Here is a 12830-nt window from a genome sequence, read left to right on the forward strand (position 1 = left end):
AATTGGTACAGTACATGTTACCTCTGAAACCCTGGCTCCACAGTGCCAAATCACTCAATTAAACATAAAAATGTATCTAGTCATCAGATATATGACATTTAACTGATTTTTTATTTTAAATGTGATTCCTTAATAAATTTCCATGTCGTGGCAAAAAGCTTTTAAAGGGCATATTTTAATTCTGAAATACAATTTCGATATAAAATACATATCTCCTTTGGAAGCTGTATTAAGCCTTTGGTCCTCTAATTCCTTTTCTAAATATTACAAAGCTTATCCACCATTTAGTACAAACCTTAAACAACAAAGACAATATATATTTTAGAGTCAAAAAAACAAACTCCTAATAATGTCCTATATTATGTACATGTTATTACTTCAGAGGGAATCCCAAATATTTAAGATACAAATCCTATATATATGGACCAACACATATATTTAAAGCTCCTTTTGGGGCCATTTATCTTTTAGTAATACTAATAAATTTCTAGGTTATTCGCTTAACTTCTGTGATGTTTGGAGAGCTTCCTTTGCATCTCAAGCTGATATATATATTTTTTATCTCTGATAATTAAACATTACAATTATCTAGTGTTTATTAGAGTTTATTATAGTCTCACTGTGGCATTACATTATTTTCTGACATTGTCTCTTTTACTCTTTAAGTACTCTTTAAGGAATTGTTTCCCCAGCTGTGGGTGAGGCCTCATGGCAGTGGGTGAAATAACTTGTGTAAGATATAGCCGATCAGGGAAGGAGTCTGGATTTGAAGTCAAAGGCAGTGTGAGTCCCTAAACCATGAGGCTAGACTGCCTCTGGTCACTTCACCCACCATATCCTTTGCCTTCCTTTTCTCCGTTTTATTCCATTCTTCCTTTCATTCCATATCCAGGGATTTGTCTTAAAACCTACCCCTTGGCGTGGGCAGACTTCCCAGTGACCAACAGCTGTGCTTTGTGGAACAGTTGAGTCATATATTACATCAGAGAAGGTACCTTTGATTTCTGTAGACAGAATTATTTTTCATGCTTAATGGGTGACCTTGAAAGTGTTTTCTTCAAATAACCTACTGGTGTTCAGTCTAGACCTTTGCTACTTAAAGTGTGGCCCCCACCCCCTAACTGGGAACTTCTTAGAAGTGTACTCTCTCCGGCCCCGTCCAGACTAAACTGAAATTGGCATTTAAGAAGATAACGGGGCGATTCCTGTGCATGTCACTGTTTGAGGCACTAACTAAATTTTAGGGAGATAAATCTAAATGCCCACTAAGCACTCAACCATGAGGTGGTTTTTCTCCACACGCAACAAGAGGCTCCAGAGTTCACGCTTTCACATTGGCCCTGCTCTCAAAGGACACCAAACCAGCCCGAGAGGTGGCTGAACCGACAGACCGGGAGTTGAGAACCCCGCTGCAGCGCGGCGCGTGGGCCAGCTGCAGCACCTACTTCCACACGCGCTGCGGCCCCGCTTCCTTCTCCTCGAACAGCATTGAACTGTTTAGATCTTGACAATCTTCCTTGTGCAGGATATTTGGATTCTCTGCTTCCAGTTCTTTTCCCTCTTTCTTCTCTGTACACCATTAGTTTACTAAATCTCCCTAATTCATTGTTTGGACCAATTGCTGCTTCTCTGCAAAAACAGTTTCTCCTCATCTACACCAGGGGTCAGCAAACTTTTTCTGCGGAGGCTCAGACAGGGATTACTTGAGCTTTGGAGGCCACATTCCATTAGTGTTTCTCTCCTTCCCTTCTTTCCTCAGCATTTTTTCTTCTTCCTTCTCTTCCTTTCCTTCTTTTGTAACCCTTTAAAAACGTAAAAGTGATTCGCAGCTTGGGGGGAGGCGGAGGGGGCGTCACACACAGGCCACCTGGCCGATTTGGCCTACAGGCCTGGGCCGGCTTTTCACAGGCCTTTTTTTTCCCTCAGATCCAAATAGCTCAGGACCCTAGAGTAGAATAATGACATGCCTGTGCCCGCAGCAGTCACTCCCAGGGGCTTCAGCTGCTTCCCCGGGGTGGGGGTGGGGGTCGCCTGGCCGCCTGGAAACTGGGGAGATCAGCTCACAGGGCAGTCTGGGAGGCTGGCACAGCACAGGTTCTCCACCTGCAGCGGCAGCGATGCCTGGCAGGGCTCCAGAACTACTGGGTGCCAAGGCCCTGCCCCAGGGACGCAGAGGGAGTGGGTGTGACATGGGGCCTGAGGCGACGCCAGTGCGGCAGGACTGAGATCTCACGCTGAGAACCACTGGCTTACTGGTAAACCTTTCTGTTCTTACCCTAACACTCAGAGCCCCACACAGTCCAACCCGACTGCCTTTGGCTCACTTCACCATTCACTGCGTCCCTGGATTTCTGCTCTGCCTTTCACGTGGTGCCTCCCCTGCAAGGATCTTCGCCATCCGTGCCCCTTTCCTCCAAGGGTCTGCACATCTGCCAGCTGTCCCAGAGAGCCTCTCCTCGTTTCTCTGGTCAGGAGTCTCAGACCCTCTTCTAGGTGAACTCTGACCCTCGCCCCTCCCTGCCGGAATCCCAGAGCTCGCCGCGTCTTACACCCGCCGCCAGATTTTAAGGTCAGGACGCCCTGAGTTTTATACATGGTAGGTGTTTGGTAAATATTTGCGGGATAAATAAATATGAACTGATGAATGAAGGCAGGAAAGAAAAGTTGGTATTTGTTTGTCTTAAGTGTTTGATACGTGACTGAATTCTTTTCAGATAACATTTCTAGTTAATTCAATCGAAATGAGATTCACTTTTTAAGCACTTTCGATCTACATAATTCTAAAAAGCCATTTGTGTTTTTTCTCAGAGAAGACACATGGGGAGTGCATTAATTTTTAATTAATACTTAATAGCTACTAAAAGCAAACCTGAATCCCCATCTGTCTCCTATTACCCTTGGGGAGATGGGTCTGCTGGTGTCGAGGTATATTAATTGTAGCTAATCTTACCAAATTTGCTAATCTTACCAAATCTTACCAAAGCTCACATTTCCTAGGTGGTTGCTTACAGCCTGGATGATTAATAGTGACAACCATACAAGTTTGAAGCAGGAATGATCTCAATTCACAGTATGTCTTTGGCGGTTGGTAGCTGTTGACCTTAACATTTCCTAACCTCTCACCATCCAGACTTTAGTAGAATGGCAAAATAATAATGAAGAATATTTAAAGGATCTGGACAGTACCTGGCACACTGTTGGTTCGCAATTAACATAAATTAATGTTATTTTATATTAATTTTATTCTTATTGGATTTTATGTGGAAGATCTGAGGCAAGAAATATCTCATCCAAGGACTGACTTTGACCCTCAGTTCAACTTCATACTTTGTCATGGTCTCTGTAACCTTGGATAAGCCTCAATTTTCTTATCTATGAAATGGAGATATAAGAGTACCTATTTTATACAATCACGGGAATGATGAAATGAAATGGCTCATGTAAGATGCTGAGAATATTGACATGGATTTTTTCTAAACTGAAATAGTATGAGCTATAAAAATAAGAATCTACCAAGAGCTTCCTTTAAAGGAATCATCCTCTCTTTTTAATATTAATTCATGACTGTAGTTGCAATAACATAGCATGGCTTTATCTTCAGTAGCAATATCCTAAAAGTCCACATGATGGGGACATTTCTCCATTTAAAGCGTAGGCTGGCCATTCGCTAGTAGAGGACACATTATCATTAACTGCAGAGTTTAACGTCCTTCATGGAGGAGAGGCAAGGCAAAATTACATATATGCTATAGATAAAGAGAGAGAGAGAGTTGGGATAGATGGAGAGATAGATTGATATGTTAGTGTATATATTTATAGACAGATGCCTATATTGATATTTATGTTGATATAGGTCATGTAAATGTTTAACTCTAGGGGAAATTTTTAATGCAAATATTAAAAATATATCAGCATAAAGATTAAAATAACAATAACCTTTAGACTTCCTGGATGGCTTGGTAAATAAAACACATTAGGCATCCAGGTGCATGTAGGAGCAACAATAGCAGTTTCTTTAAAAAGAACTAAGGGCACACACACCGCAGCGAACTCCAGGATCTCTGAGAACCTTCATTAACAAAACAAAAAGGTCTTTCTTTGGAAGAAACAAAAAAAGGAGAGGACCTTTCATAATGAGGAAATAGCCCATAAACAGACATGTCCACTAAATGTAGTAAATCAGATGCAGTCTAGAAGCCAAGTGGGTCAACATTGAAACCATAATCTTTAAACCCACCGCAGAGAAAAGGGCTGCTAGAAATAGCCCTGGTGCCAAAGGCGCATTCAGATGGAGATGACCTGGCAGCCCGGGCAGGATCCTACTAAAAGCAAGTTGTGTGGCCAGGGGCCCTGAGGAGGAAGGAGCTGGCCCTGCCTGGAGCGTGGCCGCTAGCTGCCTTTCTCTCTCCACCGCCAGCTCCTCGCGTCTGTCGGGGTACCCTCCCTTCCTTCGTTTCATCTCGTCTATTCTGCACATCCCCTCCGTTCTCACCTAGCCTTTCCTTAACAAAAGATAATATGGAAGTGATAACTTAGGGAAGTATTTATTTAATAGGGTTTTAATTCTCTGTGCTTACTTTAATAGCAAATGGATTACATTTATTTTCTCTTTAAAAACTGTTTCCTTTTGGGGTGCCTGAGTGGCTTAGTCAGTGATTGTTTGACTCTTGGTTTTGGCTCAGGTCATGATCTAATGGTTTGTGGATTTGAGCCCTGCATTGGGCTCTGCACTAACAACATAGAGCATGCTTAGGAGTCTCTCTCTCTCTAACTCAAAATTTAAAAAAACCTTTTGTAATAAAAACGTTTCATTTTGTATTTCAGCACAATTATATTATATATGCATCTACATACACATTTTTATGTATACATATGTGTATAGTACATGTATACACACATATGTATAAATTCTGCACACATATTCACATATATATTACTCAATGGAAAAATATTTTAATTCTACACTATACAATGAAAGGAGAAAGCTTTGTAAAAGTTAATAAATTAATAGTAAAAAAAAGACATGCAAAATTATTTATGATTTAATTCAAAATATATTGATTTGGGCAATTATATTTCCCCAAAAAGCTTTTGATAGCTTATGATGATAATGTCTAATTTTTTAAATTTTTTTAACATTTATTCATTTTTAAGAGATGGAGAGAGACAGAGCATGAGTGGGGGAGAGACAGAGAGACACACACACACACACAGAATCTGAAGCAGACTCTAGGCTCTGAACTGTCAGCAAAGAGCTTGATGTGGGGCTCCAACCCATGGACTGCAAGATCATGACCTGAGCCGAAGTCAGATACTTAACCAACTGAGCCACCCAGGAACCCCAATAATGTTTAATTTTTAATACTTATCTGCCTAACTATAAGAATTCTTGTTTTTAAAACTCTCATTTAAATATCAGTTGTTCCCAACCAATCTGTCCCAGTGAACTGCTTCCCATGAAAAGTCTATTTATACTGACCATGAAAATAGGTAGCTCAGTTTGACTCTCCTATGAGAGTCCAGACTAAGTGCACTAGTACAGTTAGTAGAAGTATAAGTAATAGTATAATTCCCATCTTAGGCATCACTGGTCTTCTGGTGAATTTTAACTTTTAGACTACTAAGTGCTCTCAAAAGCAAATAAAGACTTTAAACACTTGACAAATATGACACATAAGTGACAATTTCAAAATAGGAAATCTATGTCCCATTAAGGCAACAGAGGAAAGGTGAGAACATCTGGTAATCTAATTAGCATGATTAGAGAAACACATCCGCAGAACTTATGCTTCTGGGGAAATGTATGGAAAGCTTGCCCATCTATTGCAATGCCTTGACAAATGCCAGTCTCTTTAAAAAATGAAGAAGAAAGAGAAGATATTCTCCTGTAATATTAAAGAGATGGCCAACCATGTTGGAGCTTTTTTTCAAGTTCTTATTGTTCCACTGCCTTGATTCATATAAAGCCATGTTATATCTTTGCTCCAGTAGGTAGCAAAAGGTTTCTGGCTGGGTCTGAAAGTTAAACTAACAAAGAAAGACTTGCAGGAAAAAAGCATACAGATTATTTAATACAAGTTTTACGTGACATGGGAGCCTTCGTAAGGAAATAAAGATCCAAAGAAGCAGACCTGAGTACAGCTGTGCCAGGACTGAGGAGGAATGGAGTGATGGAAGGTTTGGAGAGTTAAGGAGTGTGGGGTCAGGGCAGTAAACTGGGGACACTTGGCACGGCTTGTTTGTTCGGATTCTTCTTTGAGTCCCTATGTCCTCAGAGACACGGGCACTCCTTCCTGCTGGGTATAAAGGCCCCTCTCATGGGAGGGTTTTATGGCCTGTTTCAGGGAGACGGACAAAGGGAAGGTGACCTTCCTGTGTCTGCCATTTTTTCCAAGCTCCTTCAGCTCACAACAGTCAACACCCCAAGCTGCCATACTTCGCAGTAGTGGGTCCTGATCCCCATCCCATCACTCCTCGTCTTGAGGAAAAAAGGTATTTTGAAACACCAATGAAATCAATTCCTCAGTTAGCTTGAGGAGAGCAGCAGTTAGAAGGTTCTCTTTGGTTCCTCATTAAGTAGCATATTGTTTTTTAATGCCATAATATCTGTAGTCTGTTCCACAATTATGCATTAAGTCTATGGCAATTATGCTTGTTTATATTATTTTTACTTTTTGGGCAATACAAATTTGGGAGTGGTAAGTAAAAATTAGAATTCTTTAAATCTTGGGGACAGCAGATCACGGATAAAGGAAAAGGTCCTAACAAAAATAGTAATTTGTGAAATGACTTTTCAATTTATTAGAAATCAAAGAAAAGAAACAACTGAAAAAGATTAATGCCTTGTTCTTTAAGAAAAGCTTATACCTCCCACTGTCATAAACTCAGCAATTCTCTCCTACTTTTCAGATTTTAAAGATTGCTGTTTTCAAGTACAGATTTAAACATAAAAATGTTTTTAAGTGAGTCACATAGTTTTAAAATAATTGCAAATTTCCTTCTCTTATTGATTAAAGGTCATTTTAGTTTGAGATCAATATCAAAGAATTAAGGTCAAACTCAGGGGTTTCTTTCCATTCCAGCATCACTGACAGAATTTCCCCCCCGTATGCTTTAGTTCGGAAATGTAGAAAGTTTAGTTCCAAAGCCATCTACAAGACACTGTAAGAAGCTGTAAAAGGCTCCGGCCTCTAAGGAATATGGGCCTTTCCATCCTAAAATCTCACAACTTCTCAAAAAGGTCACCAGCTAGTCGGAGGGTCGGTTGGATTATTAGTTCATTTAGGGTCAATTATTTTCTTCAGACTCCAGTTTCCTGATCTATAAAATGAATCCTACTTGTCATACATGTTTAATGTGATTGTAAACTGAGAAACAAAGGTCAGGCCACTTTATTCCTGGTAAAGAACTAAGGCAATATTAAGTGTCAGGACGGCAGCAACAATAATAGCTCCGATGCTTAAATGTCTGGTTGATATGTAGTAGTTTATCAATATGTATTTGTGGACTAAACTGAATCAAGACCAATGGGTTTGAAAAAGAAAGAGTAAATACATGTGATGGAGTTTGGAAAGAAACAAAGGAAATATATTTGAAAGCCTCTCCCTATTGTAAAAGAAGGCTCAGATTCCAGAATTAGAAAAACTAAAAATAAATCACTTAAAATTTAACCAAATTCAAGATCTCCTTTTTAGTAGTAGAGAGAAATAAATTACAACAGAAAGGAAGAACTTGGCAAAGAGCACAGCATCTATAAATTTTAAAAAGTATAAAAGTGAAGGGACAGTTTCTGAAAAACATGTCAGTATTTGTGTATAACGTATCTAAAGCCCCTCAGAAAGCAGTCCGGGAGGGCGATGGAGGTAGGGGTGGTGTTCGTTTTGTGTTGGTGTTTTTCCAGGCGCACCCAGGAGCACAGCACTGACAGGTCAGCTGCTGGTTATTTTCAACCCATTTTGCACCTGGTGGAGAAAAAGAAATAACAAAGTCCTCCAGAGCACTGTGGACATGTCCCAGAGGCTGTCATACCATGTCACATCAATCTTTGTAAAGGGAAAAATCTGGTATGTAACACTTAATAGCAACAAAGCATGTGTGCTGTGATAGAGTAAATTATCCAATTAGTGATTTGTGGGAGGAAATTTTTCTTGGAAGGACTTTTAAATCTTAACCAAAAAAACCCCCCACAAAACCACCATAAGAACAAACATAAAATGACCATTTTTTAGATCATTTTCTAAAGAGAAGTTTTAAAAGACAGAAAACACAAATGGTTACAATGCTAATGCTGTTACATTCATACCTGTATGTGTATATTTCTAACTAGTTCTGTTGACTATCATACAAGCTGAGCATACAAAGATCTTCTGATTTCTTCTGATCCCGTTCGCTCTTAATGCTGCTGCTTTCTGTCGATTTCCGTCTCTTCTTTTCTCCTTTGCTGCTTGTCCATAGTTCCTGAAAGAGAATCAGACAGGAGAAACAGATCTTAGCGTTGGAAGGAGCCTCAAAGGATCATCTAAAGCCCCTCCTCATATTATTCTCTACATTTTACCTCTCAGAAAACTGGGTCCCAGGGTGAGTAAAGGGCTTCCCCAATATCACACAGCTATGATCAAACAGGAGATGCCACCCTCTCCCATATCACTGATTCTATTTCCTTCCAGGAGCTTATCACTATATGAAATGATCTAATTTATTTATTTTTATTAACTTATTTATTAATTCATTTAAAGTCTCATTGACAGTCTTCCAACATTAGAGTGTACATCCAAAGATTTAAGGACCTTCACTATCTTATTAATAGTGTATCCGCAGCACTTAAACAATCTCTAGCCTGTCATAGGCATTCATATATATTTATTGAATAATAAACTAGAACATTGGTCTCTTGTTTCTAGACTATACTTTTACAAGTGGTACCAAATTATCCTATGAAAAATACTATAGAATAATTAAGGACATCTGAATTGATATGACATCCAGCTATAGGTCTATCATAAACATTAACCTAATTTGTACATTTTAATTAGCAAAAATATCTAGTATTAGTTTTCAACTCCTTGACAATATTTAATAGTTTGTGCTTTCTTTAGATACCCCAGGGAAGAATAAGTTCTCCGAATTCTGTTCGTTGGGGAAACAGTGCTGTTTGCTCAACTAATATCCATAGTCACTTTATCATTGACAAAAAGAACTTTGATTGAGTTGGAAGGAAGCAAGGTTCCTGGTTTAAAATATTTACTTTCTCCAATTTCTTTGCATTGAGGAGTGGTCTCGTGACACAGCTCTGATCCATTAAGACATTAGTTGGGGGGCTCTGGGATAGCTTTGCTTCTCTGCTAGATTCCTTCCCTTTCTCATCCCAATGTTCTTTTTGCGCAGAACAGACTGGATGCCTGGAGCAGCAGCTCTCTTGGGATCATGAATTTAAAACATTGAGCATATTAAGGAACATGGAAGATGTCTAGATACCCACTGGGTCTTGAGCCACAATTCCAGTCCTGGACATTTTATTGCATGATATACACAAGCCTCTATCCTATTGTTTGCTGGGTTTTCTATTTTCTGCTGCCAAATGCTTTGTTCTGATAAGAATCATTTGCCAAACAAATGTTAATATTCTGCTACTTCTAGGATTCTATTCTGGGGTTTACTGTGTCCATTCCTTCAAATTAGCCCCACTGTTACTAAAAGTAAGAGAAAAGGGGAAAATGCTAAGCCATATTTTATTTTATTTTATAGTTTATTGTCAAGTTGGTTTCCATATAACACCCAGTGCTCATCCCACCAGCTAAGCCATAGAGTGAGAAGCAAAAAAATGAAGATGAATCCAATACCATTTTAATTGACTTTCTGATTTTTTCCCAAGTTTCCAGGCTTCTTTGGGCTCCTCCCTTTGCCTACTTCTCTCTCTATGCTTATGGTCATCTTCCTTCCAGAGCAAATCTCTTTATCTGCATAAACGACGTATGAAATGCAATGAGGAAACTGGCTGCACCTTCATCTGCCCACACAGTGAAGAGGACTCACAGTATAACTATCAAGGGAAGTGCTACAGTTGAATGGTGGCCTCTTACAAAATGCAATCAAGCACCTATGCATTCATGCAGATGATTTCAGTTAATTTGCACAACATTGCAAAATATAACCTTTGCTCCCATTGCTGTGTGAATTATGTAGAATGCTTGCAAACTTTAGCCCCGTAACTACTTACCATGTCATTTTAAACCAAAGATGCCCTCATTTTCCTATAACTCTTCTTCCTCTGATATTTAGTTTTCCAGAAGGTTATGATGTTTTAAATCTAATAATTTAATTTCTTTAAACAGATTTCACATTGCATCAACATAGACATTTTAAATAATTAATACACCTGCTGGAGTTTGGAAGACTGGTTTTTAGGATCAGGGACTTAGAAAAGCAAGGGCATTTCTTCTTCCATTCTCCATATTCAGAGAAAGCAAATATTCAAAATTACATATAAGCAAAACACTTTAATGTAATTAGACCTGATTTTCTATTACTTGTTTTGTACTTACACTACTTTTAGATGTGTGTGAAGAAGGAAGCATTTTAAATGAATGCAATAGAAGTGGCTTATTTATAAATTCATAAATCATATTGCAACTAAATGAACTCTGCACTGCTTATACTTATTTGCTCTGACAATACCCAAAACCAGTGTTTCCAAACGTCATTCAATCATATATCATTTTTGTGATATTGAGGTACCACCTCTACTATAGTTAATATATTTCTTTAAATGATTTAAAACATGTTTACACATTAAGCTTGCCTCATCTTAAGCAACAATAGCTATAAAATCATGGGTTTGGAGTGCTGATTATGTATCTCTTCTAATATGTATTATGACAGTATTTATAAATATAAAAACAAAAATAACTCGTCCCTTAGCAACCTAAAATAATACGTCTCTACAATGTAGAAAACATTATCATAATTGAATTGAAATTTAAAGTGGATGGTGAAAACTTTTTAAGAACAGAAAATAGTCTGAGAATTTTACTTTTTATAAAGACCCTTACCCTGGACAGCCCTGGGAAGAAAAAGGGCTTACAATATTATTGTCTAATAGAAAGAATTCTGGTCTAGAATTCTGTTCCACCCTGCCACACTCTATGCTTCAGTTTCTCATGTTTAGGGAGATTTAAAAGAAGCCACATGTCCACCTGACATAACCTTTCTTATTCAGGATCCAACAGCAAGGGGTCGGGATGATGAGAAAGGTTGGGAGGAACTGGTGGTGTTTCAGCAGAGACCAGGCCACTTAGGAGACGGCACCTGAGTGCTGAAAGGTTCTGATCAAGGAGGCGGAGTACAAGAGAAAGAATTTCACACAGAGAAGAACAGAGCTCTTTGGGGGGGTTGGGATGTAGCTGGAGCTGTTCGAGAAGTGAGGGGATCAATCACTGGTCTGTGATGTTCAAGAGGCTCGTGCTGGGGAAGGTTTGGGTGGACAGTGTCAGGCCCTTTCCCACCTTGATAATAATAATAGGCACCGATGATTAAATGCTTGCCCAGGTGGACTACACATTTTAATATACCTCACCACACTTAATTTCCACAATAACCCATAGGGATAGGTATTACAGTAACCATTTTACAAATAGGAACTGAGTCTGAAATTTGATAGGAGCTGAATTTGAACTCAAGCCAGAGGGACTCGAAAAGCCCATCTACTAGCCATTATGTTATATTATAAATGTGGTCTAAGAAAGATAAAGGTTTTGTTTTGTTTTTTTTGTTTTGTTTTTGTTTCTTTGCCCATTCAGCCAAACTGAAGCCAAGCTGTCTTCTTAAAAAAATTTGCTGTAAACTGTAATTTGTGAAAAGGAAACTGAAAAGCCACTGCCATTATCTCAGCTGGCTTCCTTCAAATTTCTGTGAAAGCCAACATACTTCCCAAGGAAAACTTATTTAATTGTAATCTCTGCCTTGAGAGTAGAGAGCAGAATGGAAGAAATCAACATTTCCTAAGGAAAATTTATGCTTTTAATTTTTGTGTTTTTGTGTTTTTAATAGAGAACAGAAGAATCCATAAGCCATGCTACTTATTCACCCAAACGATGTTACAAAATCAGCAAAAGCTTTGGTTTCTTTTGTCTGAATCCTTTTGAAAAAAAAAATTATGAAAGTATGTTCAAGGAAAGGGAGGGGCAGATTTTATACCTTAGGGTATCTCAAAAAATTCCCAAGGGCTATCGGAATATTTTCCAAACACAAACATTTCACAATCATTTAAAAGAAATCTGTGCCTTAATCATGTTTTAAGTAGAAAATTTAGGAAATTAAACGAATAGTCACAGCATATGGTCTCAAAACTCCAAAAAGCTTTGCTTGAAACTGGCTTCATAACAACTATAAAAACTGAAAGAAAAAAAAAAGCCAGGGGGTAGGGAGAGGGAGGAGGAGAGAAAGGCAGGAAAGAAGAAAAGCAGGAAGGAAGAAGGACAGATACTTGGAACCAGAGTTCTCATTCCTACTACCTATTAGTTTGGCATTTATTGTCTTGAGGAGAGATACTGAGAAAAATGATTATCTCTACTGCATTGTCTTATAGATCCACATATTTCTCTTAATCTCTATATTATTAAACTCACATTCAAAATTAGAAACAATACTTCTACTTCTTTGAATCTTGATATGAGATCCCACTGTGGGATCTTTTTCTTCCCATCTTAATTTCCCTCTTTACTGACTTCTATGAGAAATCTTTTTACTTTTTCTTCCGTAAAATATTTCAACCTCACCAATATCATCAGTGTGGGAACCAAAGTGGCATTCCACCATTCTCACTAAATTTTGTG

The sequence above is a fragment of the Suricata suricatta genome, chromosome 3, assembly GCF_006229205.1.
Source record: "Suricata suricatta isolate VVHF042 chromosome 3, meerkat_22Aug2017_6uvM2_HiC, whole genome shotgun sequence".
NCBI classification, from domain to species: domain Eukaryota; kingdom Metazoa; phylum Chordata; class Mammalia; order Carnivora; family Herpestidae; genus Suricata; species Suricata suricatta.